We start from the raw sequence: 16,694 nt of genomic DNA, 5'->3' as shown, positions 1-16,694 counted from the left end.
AAAAAATCTTTTTGGTACACTCAAACTCAATTAAATTTGCTTTAAAATGCTTCTCATTTCATCATGATATCTCAATTCGTCTTTGAGATACGATTTTTTATGTTATTGCTTTTACCATAAACAGCAATCAAATACGTAGAGTTGGGATTAAAAAATCATAACAAGTACGTTTATGGAAATTAAAAAAATCTTTTTGGTACACTCAAACTCAATTAAATTTGCTTTAAAATGCTTCTTATTTCATCATGATATCTCAATTCGTCTATGAGATACGATTTTTTATATTATTGCTTTTACCATAAACAGCAATCAAATAGGTAGAGTTTTGTTCAAAAAATTATAACAAGTACGTTTATAGAAATTAAGAAAATATTTTTGGTACACTCAAACTCAATTAAATTTGCTTTAAAATGCTTCTTATTTCATCATGATATCTCAATTCGTTCTTGAGATACGATTTTTTGTATTACTGCTTTTAAAATTATAACAATCAAATGTGTAAGGTTGTGTTTAAAAAATCATAACGAGGTTGTTTATGGAAATTATGAAATTATTTATGGCACACTCAATCTGAACTAAATTTCCTTTAAAATGCTTGCTATTTCACAATGATATCTCAAATCGTTCTTGAGATATGACTTCTTTTGAAGTTATAACAAAGAAAGGTGTAAAGTTGAAGTTAATTTGTTACAACGATGTTTATGAAAATAAGAAAATTATTTATGGTACATTAAATCTCGATTAAATTATCTTTAAAATGTTCGCTATTCCATCACGATATCTCAATTCATTCTTGAGATATGATCTGTTAAAGTTGTATGTTCCAAATTTATCATAATCAAAGATACAAAGTTAATATCAACCTCATTTTGAGGAGTTAAGTAATGATTTATATTTCAAAATAAAGCTGAAATAGCCTATTTTTAAATTTGATATAGAAATAGTATGGTTTGATATAAACATTTTTTCGAAAAAGAACATACTAGAAAATCTGTCAAGTTGGGTTAAGTCAAAAATAGTAAAAAGTTTAAAAAATCATATCAACCTCATTTTGAGGAGTTAAAAAATGATTTATATCTTAAATTAAAGATAAAACAGTCTATTTTTGGATTTTGTATAGAAATAGTAGGGTTTGATATAAAAAGTTTTTCGAAATAGAACATACAAGAAAATCTGTCAAGTTGGGTTAAGTCAAAAATAGTAAAAATTTAAAAAATTATATCAACCTCATTTTGAGGAGTTAAGAAATGATTTATATCTCAAATTAAAGTTGAAACAGTCTATTTTTGGATATGATATAGAAATAGTAGGGTTTGATATAAAAAGTTTTTCGAAATAGAACATACAAGAAAATCTGTCAAGTTGGGTTAAGTCAAAAACTATAAAAAGTTTAAAAAATCATATCAACCTCATTTTGAGGAGTTAAGAACTGATTTATATCTCAAATTAAACCTGAAACAATCTATTTTTAGATTTGATATAGAAATAGTAGGGTTCGATACAAAAAATTTTTCGAAAAAGAACATACAAGAAATTCTGTCAACTTGGGTTAAGTCAAAAACAGTAAAAAGTTTAAAAAATCATATCAACCTCATTTTGAGGAGTTAAGAACTGATTTATATCTCAAATTAAACCTGAAACAATCTATTTTTAGATTTGATATAGAAATAGTATGGTTTGATATAAAATTTTTTTCGAAAAAGAACATACAAGAAAATCTGTCAAGTTAGGTTAAGTTAAAAAGAGTAAAAAGTTTAAAAAATCATATCAACCTCATTTTGAGGAGTTAAGAAATGATTTATATCTCAAATTAAAGATGAAACAGTCTATTTTTGGATTTGATATAGAAATAGTAGGGTTTGATATAAAAAGTTTTTCGAAATAGAACATACAAGAAAATCTGTCAAGTTAGGTTAAGTCAAAAACAGTGAAAAGTTTAAAAAATCATATCAACTTCATTTTGACGAGTTAAGTAATGATTTATATCTCAAAATAAAGCTGAAATAGCCTATTTTTAAATTTGATATAGAAATAGTATGGTTTGATATAAAAATTTTTTCGAAAAAGAACATACTAGAAAATCTGTCAAGTTGGGTTAAGTCAAAAATAGTAATAAGTTTAAAAAATCATATCAACCTCATTTTGAGGAGTTAAGAAATGATTTATATCTCAAATTAAAGTTGCAACAGTCTATTTTTGGATTTGATATAGAAATAGTAGGGTTTGATATGAAAAGTTTTTCGAAATAGAACATACAAGAAAATCTGTCAAGTTAGGTTAAGTCAAAAACAGTGAAAAGTTTAAAAAATCATATCAACTTCATTTTGACGAGTTAAGTAATGATTTATATCTCAAAATAAAGCTGAAATAGCCTATTTTTAAATTTGATATAGAAATAGTATGGTTCGATATAAAAATTTTTCGAAATAGAACTCAAACGAAGAACGATGTAAACTCAGCCTTCTTACCTCCTCTTTAACTTCTTAGCATTCATTAACCACTCGTTATCTTTCAAGCCATATTTCTTTCTTCAGATTTCAGAACAGTTGTGTTACCTTTTTACCATTCCTTCTCTTATTATCTCTTATATACTCTCCATTGTGGTAATTTCAGAATCTTTCTTTATATTTTTAACAGCTCCAACTTTCTCCTCCGTTCATAATAATAACTCATCATATTTGTATTCAAATCCTTTCTATGTTCAAGTTCCTTCTTCCCTCATCGTCAACTTCTTGTATGCTCTGCCCAATTTCTTATTATCTATGATTTATATTTTTATCATTGTATAATTATACTTTATTATCAATTTTTTAATTTTAACCAAACACAACCTATTTGGTACCATTTTACACACTTTTTTTAATACTTCGTTTTAGATTAAAACCACTTAAGTTCCATTGTACAAAGAGGCAGGTGTTTGTAAAGCGTTAATAAAGAATCGTGCTCTTTGCGAGGCCATCGGTTTTTATTTCAGCCCGAGACAAAATCTCTCTTCTCGTGTTGACTTTCCTCCTGCCCTTCTTGAACAAACAGTCCGCGATATTAAACGGGAAAAACGGACTGATGATTTCGGAACGGACTACAGATTGCTTACGAACGAAGCCCATCGAGATATTTCCGGAAAATTAAATTCGCAGTCGGGATGGTCGTTTTTTCTTGTTGTTTAAAAGAAATTCGGTGTAAAAATCTTTGTTATTATGGTTGGGGTATTGCGATATTGTTCGTGGTGGAATAAGGAGGGCTTTTCATTGCGCCGGAAGCACGCCTTCGAGCTTTTCTCGAATCCTCCATATTTTACATATAAAAGAAACCGTCACTTTTGACTATTTTACGCTTTTACATTGTATTTATATTATTTCTAAGAAAAATTAAATATATCTTTTTATTATTAATTTATTAAATTCTTAACAAATCGAAAAGGTTTCTAGGACAACCATCATCATGTTCAATACCGAGAAGATAGTTCCAAATATGCATATAAAACGGTTGCGGTTTATACACCGGTTGGCGACAAATTGTTTTTCTTAACACATTCCACGTATTGCATAATCCTTCTTTGATTAATTCGATCATTTCACAAGTTTTTTTGTGCCAATCCTCTCGATCGTCTCGATTCGCGAAATCGACGTATTTTATTAAATGAAAGCTGATGTTAAAAGCCATTAGTAATGAAAATACAAAAACATATTTCTTGACCATGGTCGAAAAAGAAATCTAAAAACATTTTTAAATAATAATGTAGAAGAAATAAATGTCATTTTGACGTTGTTAATACATAAGTAATTAGATTTTACCTTTTTTTTAGATGCATAAAATTTCGTACGCTTATTCAAATTCATGTGGTTAATTTTATTAATGTTTTCGCGAGTAAAGAAAAGAAATAATAACGGAAAATTTTAAATAATTTACGATCCCGAACCGCGAATTGAAGTTATCATTTCGAAACTATGGAATTCTGTTGTTTATATTAAGAAAATTATGTATGTCAATAAATGAAGACAAAAACGTTCTTTCAACGATGAATGGAATTGCTTCATGAGCCCAAGTCAACATACTTAACATCTATTCATATCTTGAACGTTCGCTTCAATTGCTACTAGAATTCCTACAATACGTCCCAGAACGCGTTCGATAAAGGATTACTGTACACAATACATAATACCTGCCACCACCAACTAACTACCATATCAACCATACTGAAGGTTGGATTATTGACGATAATGTAACCTTGTATACTATGGGGAAAGGGCAATACAGGAACTATATGCAACTTTAAAATGATATAGAGCCAAGCTTTTAAGCTATTGAAATTGTGTGGTTGTCGATTTTATTATAAAATTCTAAATGGGTAATATAAAATGTCTATAACACTTTATTTTATTACGTATTGTAATAATATAATCAAGTCGTTCAGCTTTTCCTTTGTTAAAAAAGTTCAAGAATCATCATGTGACTTAAAAATCGACGATTTTTTTGTAATCACCGTGAAATGACTCAAAAAAAAACGTTAAAAATAAAAAAAAAAAGTACGGAAAAGTATAAATTTTGACATATTTGTAATCTTCATTAAAAATCCTTTAAAATGAGTACAAACACGACATATTTATCTTCAATATTAATGAAGTTATGGTCAACTTCCGGTTAAGTCAACGTCAATTTTGACATATTTGTAATCGTCGTGAAAAATCCTTTAAAATGAGTCCAAACATGATACGTTTAATTCCAATATTACTCGAGATATAAGCAACTTCCGGTTTGAAATGTCAACGTCATTTTGACATATTTTTAATTTTTATAAAATGTCTTAAGATTTGTCACAAAAACAAAAATATAATAAAAAAAAATAAAAAATTAAGGTTGGTATTAATATTTAAAAATTAAATTGCTACCTTCATTGTTGCTAACTTCGGGTTTAATATTTTTTATTCTATCTTTTTTGAGATAAGTGCATCTTGTTTGGATTCATTTTAAAGGTTTTTTTAATAAAGAATACATCATGAAAGAACACCATGAAGTTGTCCATTTGTCTATTATATGATAACTAACTTCAGGTTTAAAATGTCAACCTCAATTTTGACATATTTGTAATCTTCATTAAAAATCCTTTAAAATGAGTACAAACACGACATATTTATCTTCAATATTAATGAAGTTATGGTCAACTTCCGGTTTGAAATGTCAACGTCATTTTGACATATTTTTAATTTTTATAAAATGTCATTATATTTGTCACAAAAACAAAAATATAAAAACAAAAATAAAAAATTAAGGTTGGTATTAATATTTAAAAATTAAATTGCTATCTTGATTGTTGCTAACTTCGGGTTTAATGTTTTTTATTCTAACTTTTTTGTTTTTTGAGATAAATGCATCTTGTTTGGACACATTTTAAAGGTTTTTTTAACAAAAAATTCATCATGGAAGAACACCATGAAGTTGTCCATTTGTCTATTATATGATAACTAACTTCAGGTTTAAAATGTCAACCTCAATTTTGACATATTTGTAATCTTCATTAGAAATCCTTTAAAATGAGTACAAACACGACATATTTATCTTCAATATTAATGAAGTTATGGTCAACTTCCGGTTTGAAATGTCAACGTCAGTTTGACATATTTTTAATTTTTATAAAATGTCTTTATATTTGTCACAAAAACAAAAATATAATAAAAACAAAAATAAAAAATTAAGGTTGGTATTAATATTTAAAAATTAAATTGCTACCTTCATTGTTGCTAACTTCGGGTTTAATGTTTTTTATTCTAACTTTTTTTGTTTTTTGAGATAAATGCATCTTGTTTGGACACATTTTAAAGGTTTTTTAACAAAAAATTCATCATGGAAGAACACCATGAAGTTGTCCATTTGTCTATTATATGATAACTAACTTCAGGTTTAAAATGTCAACCTCAATTTTGACATATTTGTAATCTTCATTAAAAATCCTTTAAAATGAGTACAAACACGACATATTTATCTTCAATATTAATGAAGTTATGGTCAACTTCCGGTTTGAAATGTCAACATCATTTTGACATATTTTTAATTTTTATAAAATGTCATTATATTTGTCACAAAAACAAAAATATAAAAACAAAAATAAAAAATTAAGGTTGGTATTAATATTTAAAAATTAAATTGCTACCTTCATTGTTGCTAACTTCGGGTTTAATGTTTTTTATTCTAACTTTTTTGTTTTTTGAGATAAATGCGTCTTGTTTGGACACATTTTAAAGGTTTTTTTAACAAAAAATTCATCATGGAAGAACACCATGAAGTTGTCCATTTGTCTATTATATGATAACTAACTTCAGGTTTAAAATGTCAACCTCAATTTTGACATATTTGTAATCTTCATTAGAAATCCTTTAAAATGAGTACAAACACGACATATTTATCTTTAATATTAATGAAGTTATGGTCAACTTCCGGTTTGAAATGTCAACGTCATTTTGACATATTTTTAATTTTTATAAAATGTCTTTATATTTGTCACAAAAACAAAAATATAACAAAAACAAAAATAAAAAATTAAGGTTGGTATTAATATTTAAAAATTAAATTGCTATCTTTATTGTTGCTAACTTCAAGTTTAATATTTTTTGTTTTTTGAGATAAGTGTATCCTGTTTGGACTCATTTTAAAGGTTTTTTAATGAAGATGACAAATATGTCAAAAGTGACGTTGACGTTTCAAACCGGAAGTGATTTTATTTCCGTTAATGTTAAAGTTAAATATATCGAGTTTGGACTCATTTTAAAGGTTATTTTATGAAGATTACGAATATAATAATAAAAATTAAAGTTGACATTGACAACTGAAAGCTCCATGAAAGCTTTTCCTTAATAATACGAATGGTAGAACGTTATACCAACATACATATCTATTAATGGTAAAGTTAAAACACCTCAACCATGCCTTCCACGTCCATCCCGGCAAAGACAATCCCCAATCAATACCGTTTAAATAGTTCTTTATACCAAAGGAATTTGTTTTCTTGTAAAGAAGGAATTTGTTTTTGTATTAATAAAATGTTGTAAACATGTTAGAATTCATTATATATTATTGACCGCTTACGTTTTTTTATTGTATTTAATCCATGTAAAGTCGATACGAAGTAATTTTGTAGAATTTTGACAGATACATAACCTCAAATTTCATTTTTCATTAATTTCTTATTGTAATTCCTATTTGTCCGGTTGAAAGTATTCAAAACGATAATCTTAGCATGTCAAGAACGAAAACCATCCATCATATGGGAGTTTTGATGAAAAATTAGTCAAAAATCCGTAGATTAAATATTTGAATATATTTTTGAAGCTGGATGTTGAAATCTAAAAGAAAATGTTCCGAAATCAGCAAAACCAAGTTAAAACAATAAAACTACAACATTTCATGCATAAATATTGTTAATATAGAAATTTTAATAATTTTTGATAAAATTTAATTGGTGACATTTGACATTTCGAAGTTGGCGATACCGGAGAAATTTAAATTAGGAATTTCACGTTGAAGAATTTAACCAATCAGAAAACGTTATTTAAAACGTTCTTGCAATAAACAAACGAAACGGTTGATTTTAGTGTGATTTCGAACGTGATGAGGAGTGCACGCAAATTTTTGTCCTCGATCGTTTTAAAAATCAAAAGTTAGGTTAATTGTCAATCAACATTGTGACATAACCTCAAAAATAGAAAACATTAATAAGTTAAATAAGAAGAAAAATTAAAATTAATCACCTTTTTAATAATAAACAAGAAAATTAAGTGGTTCCTGATCCGATTAATCCATTCCGAAGAATTATTCCAATCCAATCAAGAATCATTGTTTCCGAGTCCAAATTTTCTTAACCGAGAACTTCAATAAACTACAAGATAAGTTAAGTTATAATTTTCAATTTCATTATTACTCGTTCTTTTTTATTTATTTTAATTTTCAACTAAAATTTCACTTACCTTAAATATGATTAATTTTAGTTATTATTTTGTTTGGTTATGTTATTACGATTTCATTTCGTTTAATTTAAATTTGATTAATTAATTTACTTCGTATTACTTAACTACAAGTTAAAAGATAATATTATTAATTATTTCACTGAGAGTTTTGTTAAAATATTTATTTTTGTAGGTACTCGTTTACTCAAGCGTTGACCCACAAATAACCCTGAAGTTTCATCTCACACTTACCTGAGTCATTTGAAAATTTGACAACGTTGTAGAACAGTGTTGAAAGTTAAATTGAATTTAAATTTTTTCTTATTTGTTTGTTTTCTTTAGCAAAAAAAACAGCTTCATCAAATTCTTGTTAACGATTTGGATGTTCTTGAAAAAACCCAATTTTCTAAACGTTGTTAACTTCAAAGAATGCCAGAGCTCAACTCCAAAACATAACTTTAGACTTTCGACATCTGAAGCTTTTAAACTGATTAATTTATTCATTCCGTGTTATATTTTTAATGAAATGGTTGAAATGCTTGTCTTTGATGTGTAATATTAATTTTTCTCGAAAATTAATTTGAGTTCAGTGAATTCATTTAATTGTAATTCGCAACAGTCAACACACAATTGATACCCGTCGTTATTATCAACGTAATTCAGTTTATTGTTTTTACTACTTCGATTACAAATATAAAATATTGCTCCGGGAGCAATTAATATGAAATTTAATGTTATTTCATTTACAGATTGGAGCAATTTACGTTGTAAATAGACGTTTAGTAAATAGCATACAACGTATAAATTTAGTATTTACCGATTAATTAAATTTCGCACTCAATTAAATTTAAACCGAATTAAACTAAATGATGCAAAAGTTCATTTCGATAATAAACGACAAATGTTGATGTGGGCGGTTATTGAAAAAATTTCAATTTAAATGTGTTTTTTGCCTTGTGAAAGTAGTAGTTTTAAGTGCTACATCAAAAAAAAAAAGAAATTAAGGAAAAACTGACATCATACTCATATCATAATAACTAATTCCTGTTCCACATTGTTCAAAACTTGTCTAAATGAATAAGAACTGTTTCATAACCATTCCAAGTCATACAAAATGATTAAAAACTGGTTGGGTTGCGTTAAAAACTTCTCAAAAGATTGAGATCTTATTCACAACTATTCCATCGTATCTTGTAACTTGTCTAAATGGTTCAGAATTGGTTTTTATATATTCCAAGTCGCCCACAATGATTAAAACCTACTTGGTTTAGGTTGCAAACTTGTCTAAATGGTTAAAATCTCGTTCATAACTATACCACGTTGTGCAAGATAATTAGAAACTGCTTGGGTTGGGTTGTAAACTTGTCTAAATGGTTAATAACTAGTTAATTCGTATAGCAAGTTGTTCAAAACAAGTCTAAATGAATAAAAACTGGTTCATAACAATTCCAAGCGGTTAGTTAAATTTCGTACTCAATTGAATTTAAATCGAATTTAAATCTAAATGATGTAAAAGTTCATTTCGGTAATAAACGACAAATGTTGATGTGGGCGGTTATTAAAAAAATTTCAATTTGAATGTGTTTTTTGCCTCGTGACGTTCAAAAGTTTTTTAAACAAATCCCTTATCGCATCGAAACAACACATAAATTATTTTCACGAGATCCCATATTACGATAGGAATTTTTAATATTACGTGGCTGGTAAATGGGAAACGAGGGGTGAAGGTTGAAGCGGGGGGTGGCTTCGGCAACAGCCTAGTGCTGTCAAAATTTAACGGGAAAATACGCGGGTTTGTGTCACCCACGTCGACAAATTACCGGACCGGCACCAAGAGAAGTATTTATGGGCAACAGATGGCACCGTCGACTATTATTATTGCTACCCCTGCGTTCCCATTTTCCGCGGTTGGTATTCGGTTGCTTTCACCCAAAAAAAAAAAATCACCCCCTCCGAATTGGGATATCGATGGCAGAACATTTATTTGAAACTAAAACGTTATTAAACCAGAAATAGCCACCGAAATATATTTCAAAACCTAATTATAATACATTTAAACCTAATTTATAATGAAACACCGCACCGCGTGCGTGTTACGAGTGGTTTTAGCAAAATAACTGGATGTAGTAGTTGCGGAAATAAAAAAAATCAACGACCGTAACGGGTTGAAACTAACTGGAGGGAGTTGCATTCGTAAAATGCAAATACAACTAATTCGGGTTGTATTTTCAATGCAACCTGACCTGAATGTCTGCACCGAAATTCACTACACGCATCACATCTGTCCATTTTATCGACGAAATCTAATGACGATCGAAACGGGCACGAAACCCGACCTAATAAATGAACAGCATCATTTGCGTTATACTGTTAAATCGATGCGAATGTATCGGTTACTGCATAGAGATCGACAAATGGACGGCAATCGCATAACAATGAACTTCATCGTATACCCGATCTTATTAGGATCTCATGATACCAAATACAACACTATTATAATCAAAATTTTATAAATTAATACTGCAAATTTTTTTTAGAAAGAATCCTGCTGCTTCAATATGTCTCATTCAAGCGACAAACCGATCAAGTCCTCCAAAATCAACCACACACTGCAATCCATCGGATTGAAATCTAGTAAATAGGGCGTCCACTCAGCAAATGGGACAAATCTAAATAAATCTAAAACTATGTTAGCTCCACATAGTACGATTTGAAAAGTGTTTCAGTTCAATCGACTCGCTTTTGAATGGTTTTGCGGTTCCTGGACATGTTGGTGTTGCATAAACCAGACGAATAAAGCTGCACTATTACTAATACTCAATATAAGTAAAAAAAAAAAACAAAGAAGAAAAAACGAATGGTCTAAATGAATCGTGTCGTCCAGAATGATTAAAACCTGGGTTGGATTGAAAACTTGTCTAAATGATTAATAACTAATTAATTCCTATTCTACGTTGTTCAAAACTTGTCTAAATGAATCTGATTTTCAAGCAATGCATAGCGAGTGAATACAATTATATTATATTCCAGAGGATGCAATATATGCCAAAGTATAGAGTCGTGACAAATTTCTTTTGAAAATCGATATCAGGCCTAGAAAATTTTTATTTCGCGTTATTTTCACGTAATATTTTCTGAAAGTTATGAAATATTATTCTTAAGAATGAGTAAAAAAGAAAGGAGTTCGAGATTTGTCGGAATCGACACAGAAGTCCATCATATAGGGTGCTCGACAAGGATGCACACAGATGCAGCTCATCACGCAGATATCATCGGTATTGAAGACGTGGAGGACACTTGGTTGCTTCGTGACGAAGAAACTAAAATGCTAGACCTCAAATCACCACCCGGCTGGAGGACAGGAACTGCGCGATGCTGTACAGAGCGAACACACGGCTCATGACGGTGGACTTTGGGGGAGAATTATGGTCTGCGCAGCGCCAACCGTCTACATCGACAGTCAAGAGGAGGCTGAAGGATGCAGGACTCATTGGTCGACGTCCGGTAAAGAAACTACTCGTTTCAGCTAAGAACAGGAAGGCGCGCGTGGAGTAGGCGAACGCGCCCCTCAACTGCACCCGGCAGCAGTAGGAGAACGTCCCTGTGGAGCGACGAGAGCAAGTTCCTGCTATTCGGAACTGATGGCATATCGCGCATACGCCATCCTTCGGGCACTCGCTTCAATCCCAAGTACCTGCTTCCCACGATGAAGCATGTCGGTGGTTCCGTCATGGTGTGATGGTACTTCAGCGCTGCTATCACCGGCCTTCTGGTTCGCATTACGGGCACCATGGCCCGCCAGAAGTACAGGGATTGTCTGCAAGATGACATGCTTCCTTGGCCACGCAAAAACATGGGTCGGTGTTGGCTGTTTCAGCAAGACAATGATCCCAAGCACACATCCAGGAATGTCCAACTGGATCGCGCAGCGTTGAGTGACGGTAATGGACTGGTGCACCCTTTGACACTAGTTGACGGGTATTCGGACCACTTTCGCCGACGAAAAGCTCCAACAGCTGCAGGCGAAGTGGATGAAGATCGACCAGTCCACTATCGATGCATTGATCGATTCCATGCCCAAATGTTAGGCTGTAATCAACAGGATGGGTTACCCAACCAAGTACTAGGTTGCTCTGCATGGCGGATTGCCGGTCACGATTGTTATGTTGATATTTCTTGAGTTATGATTTATTTTTGTTGACATTGCTTTATAGCGTATTTTCGTATTTTAATAAAAATAATTTTGTAATAACTCAAAGTTGAAACGGATTCTTCTACACAAGTCTATGTCATGTGAAATACATTGCAAAAACTATGATGAAAAAATGGTCTGCTGATTAAAATCTAGTTGGGTTGGGTTGCAAACTTTTCTAATTGGTTGAGAACTCGTTCATAACTATACTGCGTTGGGTCAAAATAATTGGCAACTTCTTGGGTTGGGTTGTAAACTTGTCTAAATGATTAAAACAGCTTTTTCAATAATTTTTGATATCGCGCCAGCTTTTTGTTTCCTTCTAGTTACCATTCCTGTTTATCAGTATTTTCGCTATTACACAGATCCACGTTTTTCTTGGTTTACCCTTTTCTCCTGTTTTTTTATATATATCTGTCTTCTTTACGTTTTTAAGTGGTACTTCCTCTCCCATCATTTGCAAGTATCTCCACTACCCTAGTTATCTCCCTTTAATATATGCCTTCAACATAGGTTATATTCCCAAATATCAACAATATGTTATGTTATATTTTAATGCAAATGGTGATCTAACGTATTCATTTGAGAAAAAGTTTAAGTCTAATTTATTAATTAACCTTGTTGAACATTGAAAGACTTCAGCTAAAACCCCCGACGTTGAAAAAAAAGGCAATAAAAAAATTTAAAGTCAACGAAACGACCTGACCTAACTAGAAAACACATCATGAATGAAACATGAAGGGCTGACGTTAAAGCGGCCTTTCATGTCTTGGAAACCCTTAAAAAGACCGTCTACTAATTAGTCATTTACTAGACCGAGAAACAATTTTCTACTAAGTAAAGGTCATTTTAATTTTAAAATTTCTTTTACACAAGAATCTATACACTGGTAATGCAACTTTTATTTAATAGCAAATTGAGAGATTGCGTTACATCTGGTGGGCGTGAAATTCAATCTTGGCCGTGGCGTATTAAATTTCGGTTCTCCAATAGCGGCTTTGATGCCCCGTTTATAAACTAATTACTGCTTTTATATTAGAGCAGAAGTTGCAACGGAAACTTAGGGATGACGTGCTCACCTAATTAATATTCTGCGTCACTTAGAAGTTTACCATATTCAAGAAAAATTTATGTTTGTGGTTTATTATGACATCGATCAATTAATTTAACCACATCGAGCGCTGTATATATATAACTCAATAAGCGAAGTTAATTAGCAAAACGTTTTTGGATAAAATATTGAGAATGTGGGAGTGCTTACAAGAGTCAAGAAAGAAAATCTGTGTGTTTGGTGGGAAGGATTTTCTCGTCACGAATTTTCTGAACTGACAGACGATTGATAAATGCCTCTATTGTCGAAGAACATCGTAGAGAAGCTGCACCAAAGGAGCGAAGTGGTGAATCTTAGAATTTCCCTTTCTCAATGTCGTCGAAGATGAGGAGGAGAAGCAACTGGCATTTTTCCTCAAATCTTTCAATCGTGTACATATGAGCCGAAAGATCGAACAAAACGTGTATGGAAGGGCCATCAATTCTCAATAAATTACGTTTCGAATAAGGGGGAAAGAATCTCCAAAATATAGGGTGTCGCCGGACTTTGCCCTTTAACTTTTTGACTTTTACCCGGAAGTGATAGAGATGTTAAAATGATTAATAAACCAATTTAATTAAAAAGTTAAATTTTTAGAATTTTCAGAAATCTGAAAGTGGTCGCTAAAAAGATGCATAAAAGCTGATGTTAATGATATCAAAGATGATCTATTGGGGCGCAAGTATAACATTTGTAAAGTAACCAAAATGTTAAAATACAAAACAAAAGAGTTCTTTTATACATCTTGGGTTTTGCACCGTCAGAGGATGTAAAAGGAATCCATGAAATAACAAACATATTAGGAATGCGTGTCAAAATCGAAGAGTACAGAAAGCAAAACAAATGCCCCGGTGCAAAAGGTGTCAAGGTTAGAGCCACATCCAAGATGTGTTAAATATGCTGGTGAACACTGGACCAGCGAATGCACTAAACCCAAAGAAATCCCGACTAAATGTTTCAACTGTGGAGAAAATCATCCAGCGAATTACCGAGGATGCATTGTATTAAGGAACTACAAGCCATCAGGAATAAGAAAACAGTAAATTCAAATAAAATAAAGCCACTGCAGAGAAAACTGTAAGTACATTGATCGATAAGAAGGCTGACAGTAAATTAGATCTAATACTAGAAAAAGTAGTTCAACAAGAAGAAACAATAAAAACAAAAAGACTAAAACCTGCCATAGAAGAAAAAGCCCTAATACCAACACATCAATTTGGGTTTCGGAATAAACATGCAACAATAGGCCAAGTGCATAACGAATACTATCGAAATAGCAATTGAAGAAAATAAAGTCTGATCTGCCGTATTTCTGGATGTTGCACAAGCTTTCGACATCAACGTATAGTCAACTATGAAAATCGTATCTTTCTGATTAATATTTTAGAGTAAAATACGAAAATGCTTATTTACCACTACATAAAATACGAGCCGGGGTTCCTCAGGGAAGTGTGCTTAGCCCAACATTGTAGTTACTTTACACATTCGACCTTCCTCAGGTACCAGAAACTTTAATAGCTACATTCGCAGATGACACAGCGATTTTGGCTGTTGCAGAAAATGAAGTAGTTGCAGCAAATAAGTTACAATTGGCTAAAATGAAAATAATGGCAAACTAAATGAAAATAAATCATCCATAGCTATTCTATATTGTTCAAAATGATAAATAACTGGTTTGCGGTCATTGACAACTTGTTTACATGGTTCAGAACTGGGTCATATCATTCAAAATAATTAAAAAATTGGGTTGAAAATTTGTCTAAATAGTTATGAACTTATTGATAAAACTAGTCCATGATATCCAATATGATTAACTAGTTCGTAATCATTGTCTAAATGGCTCACAATTGCTTCGTACTTACTCCTTGTCGTTCAAAATAATTGAGAATTGGTTGGTAGTCATTGAGGACTTGTCTAAATTATTAAGAATTGGTTAATTCCTATTCCACGTTTGTCAAAATGATTGACAATTAATTTAAATGGTTAAAAGCTTGTCCAAACGATTTACGGCTTGTTCATAGCTACTCCATGACACACAAAATTAGTAAAAATTGAATCTTCAATGATCGATCGGAATTCGTGAACCGAGGGAGACCACTTTATGCCGGAAACTTCTCTTTGATCTAATTTGTTAGTATTTAGAGGGCTCAATAAATCTCGCAGGGGGAAGTGTCTCAGATAAATTAACTTTGGTAACGTTGGTCTGTACAAAATTAGTACGATTAGGTTATTAATTAATTAATATTGAAAAAAAATGTGCAATCGCATATTGAATATGTTAAATTAAATTAGCGCATCCACCAAAATAATTTTATTTAATTAATAATTTTATGTCATTTCCGAGTATAATCCCAATACCAATTAGATATTTTATATTTTACATTAAAATTGAATTTATTGTGTTATTAAAAAAATGATACTCACAAAACTTCCATGTTTTCCCAAATTCCATCTTCCCCATAACACAATTTTTTAACACATCATACGTTCATCATACAAAATTAAGCAAAAAAATTAAGTCAAGCACAGATTACTAACTAACTAAATAATCACTAAATAATCAACACCCATATAAATGGAAATCGTCCTTCGTTCACTGTAAGTAAACACCACTTCAATGATTTTTTTCACCATCCCGTAAAAGGACATGGAAACGTATATGGCAGTTGTTTTCAATTTTTCCAACGTATTTTTTTTGCATGAAACACCCGATGGTACTTTTGCGTATATTCCCGAAAAAGCTCGCTACGCGCTCCCGAATCCGCGAAAGCTTCGAACGACGCGAAAACGTGGCGCCGAATCGTGACTATCCTGCAGGAATATTCGCAGGAACTGAGTATTTCAGTCGGTTAGGAATTGTGTCGTCCTGGATTCGTTTACGGCGCAAGCGTCGAAAATGTTTTAATACCACGTGAAATGTTTTATAATTGCAAAAAAGATTTTCAATCCCACAAGATTAGAACAACCACTACATCACGATTGATTACAATCTAATTCAACAACTGTTGCTTTGTCCAAGTTGTGATGTAAATTTCACGTAATTTAGTGTCTAAGTAATTTCCTAGGTATTTTTCTGGGTAGTTTTTCAATGGGATTATCTCTCCGTGCAGGATTGATATCATATCTTTAGCAGAAGCTCAGGGAGCCAAACCTTATCGAAAGCTTGCGTAAAGTATGTTTCCTTTTCTCCTGCTTTTTATGTTGGCAGCATTTTGGAAGATATTTATCCTTCAAAATGGCCAGAAAAAAAGACCAGTAATGTTATTCCTAGACGCAACTCTTTAATACTTGTTCCATGTTGTTCAAAATGATTGAAAATTGGTTGGTGGTCATTGGTATTTTGTCTAAATGGTTAATAACTGGATTATAAATATTCCATAAAGTTCAGAATGATTGAATACTGGTTGCAAATCATTGAAAACTTGTCTAAATGGTTGATATCTTGTTGATAACTAGTCTATGATGTCCATATTGA

At 31.3% G+C, this 16,694-nt stretch overlaps 1 protein-coding gene across 3 annotated transcripts in view; it reads right to left on the bottom strand.

Moving 5' to 3' along the window:
- The window catches only part of LOC111417164 (stargazin-like protein), a 256,890-nt gene extending 240,842 nt beyond the window's left edge, over positions 1 to 16,048 (bottom strand). Inside the window, exons 1-3 of one of the 3 annotated variants that reach the window (XM_071195664.1) lie at positions 7,959 to 8,694; positions 7,743 to 7,870; positions 7,081 to 7,337 (exon numbers count right to left, since the gene is read on the bottom strand). The gene's annotated coding sequence lies outside the window, so the exon portion shown is untranslated. Of the gene's footprint in view, positions 1 to 7,080; positions 7,338 to 7,742; positions 7,871 to 7,958; positions 8,695 to 15,643 lie in introns of those variants that run through there. The other 2 variants (XM_071195660.1, XM_071195661.1) reach the window with 2 other exon arrangements.
- Between the last annotated feature and the right edge of the window lie 646 nt (positions 16,049 to 16,694).

The sequence above is a fragment of the Onthophagus taurus genome, chromosome 5 (assembly GCF_036711975.1).
Source record: "Onthophagus taurus isolate NC chromosome 5, IU_Otau_3.0, whole genome shotgun sequence".
NCBI classification, from domain to species: domain Eukaryota; kingdom Metazoa; phylum Arthropoda; class Insecta; order Coleoptera; family Scarabaeidae; genus Onthophagus; species Onthophagus taurus.
The sequence above is the reverse complement of the archived record's forward strand: the minus strand, read 5'-3'. Positions and strand labels throughout refer to the sequence as shown.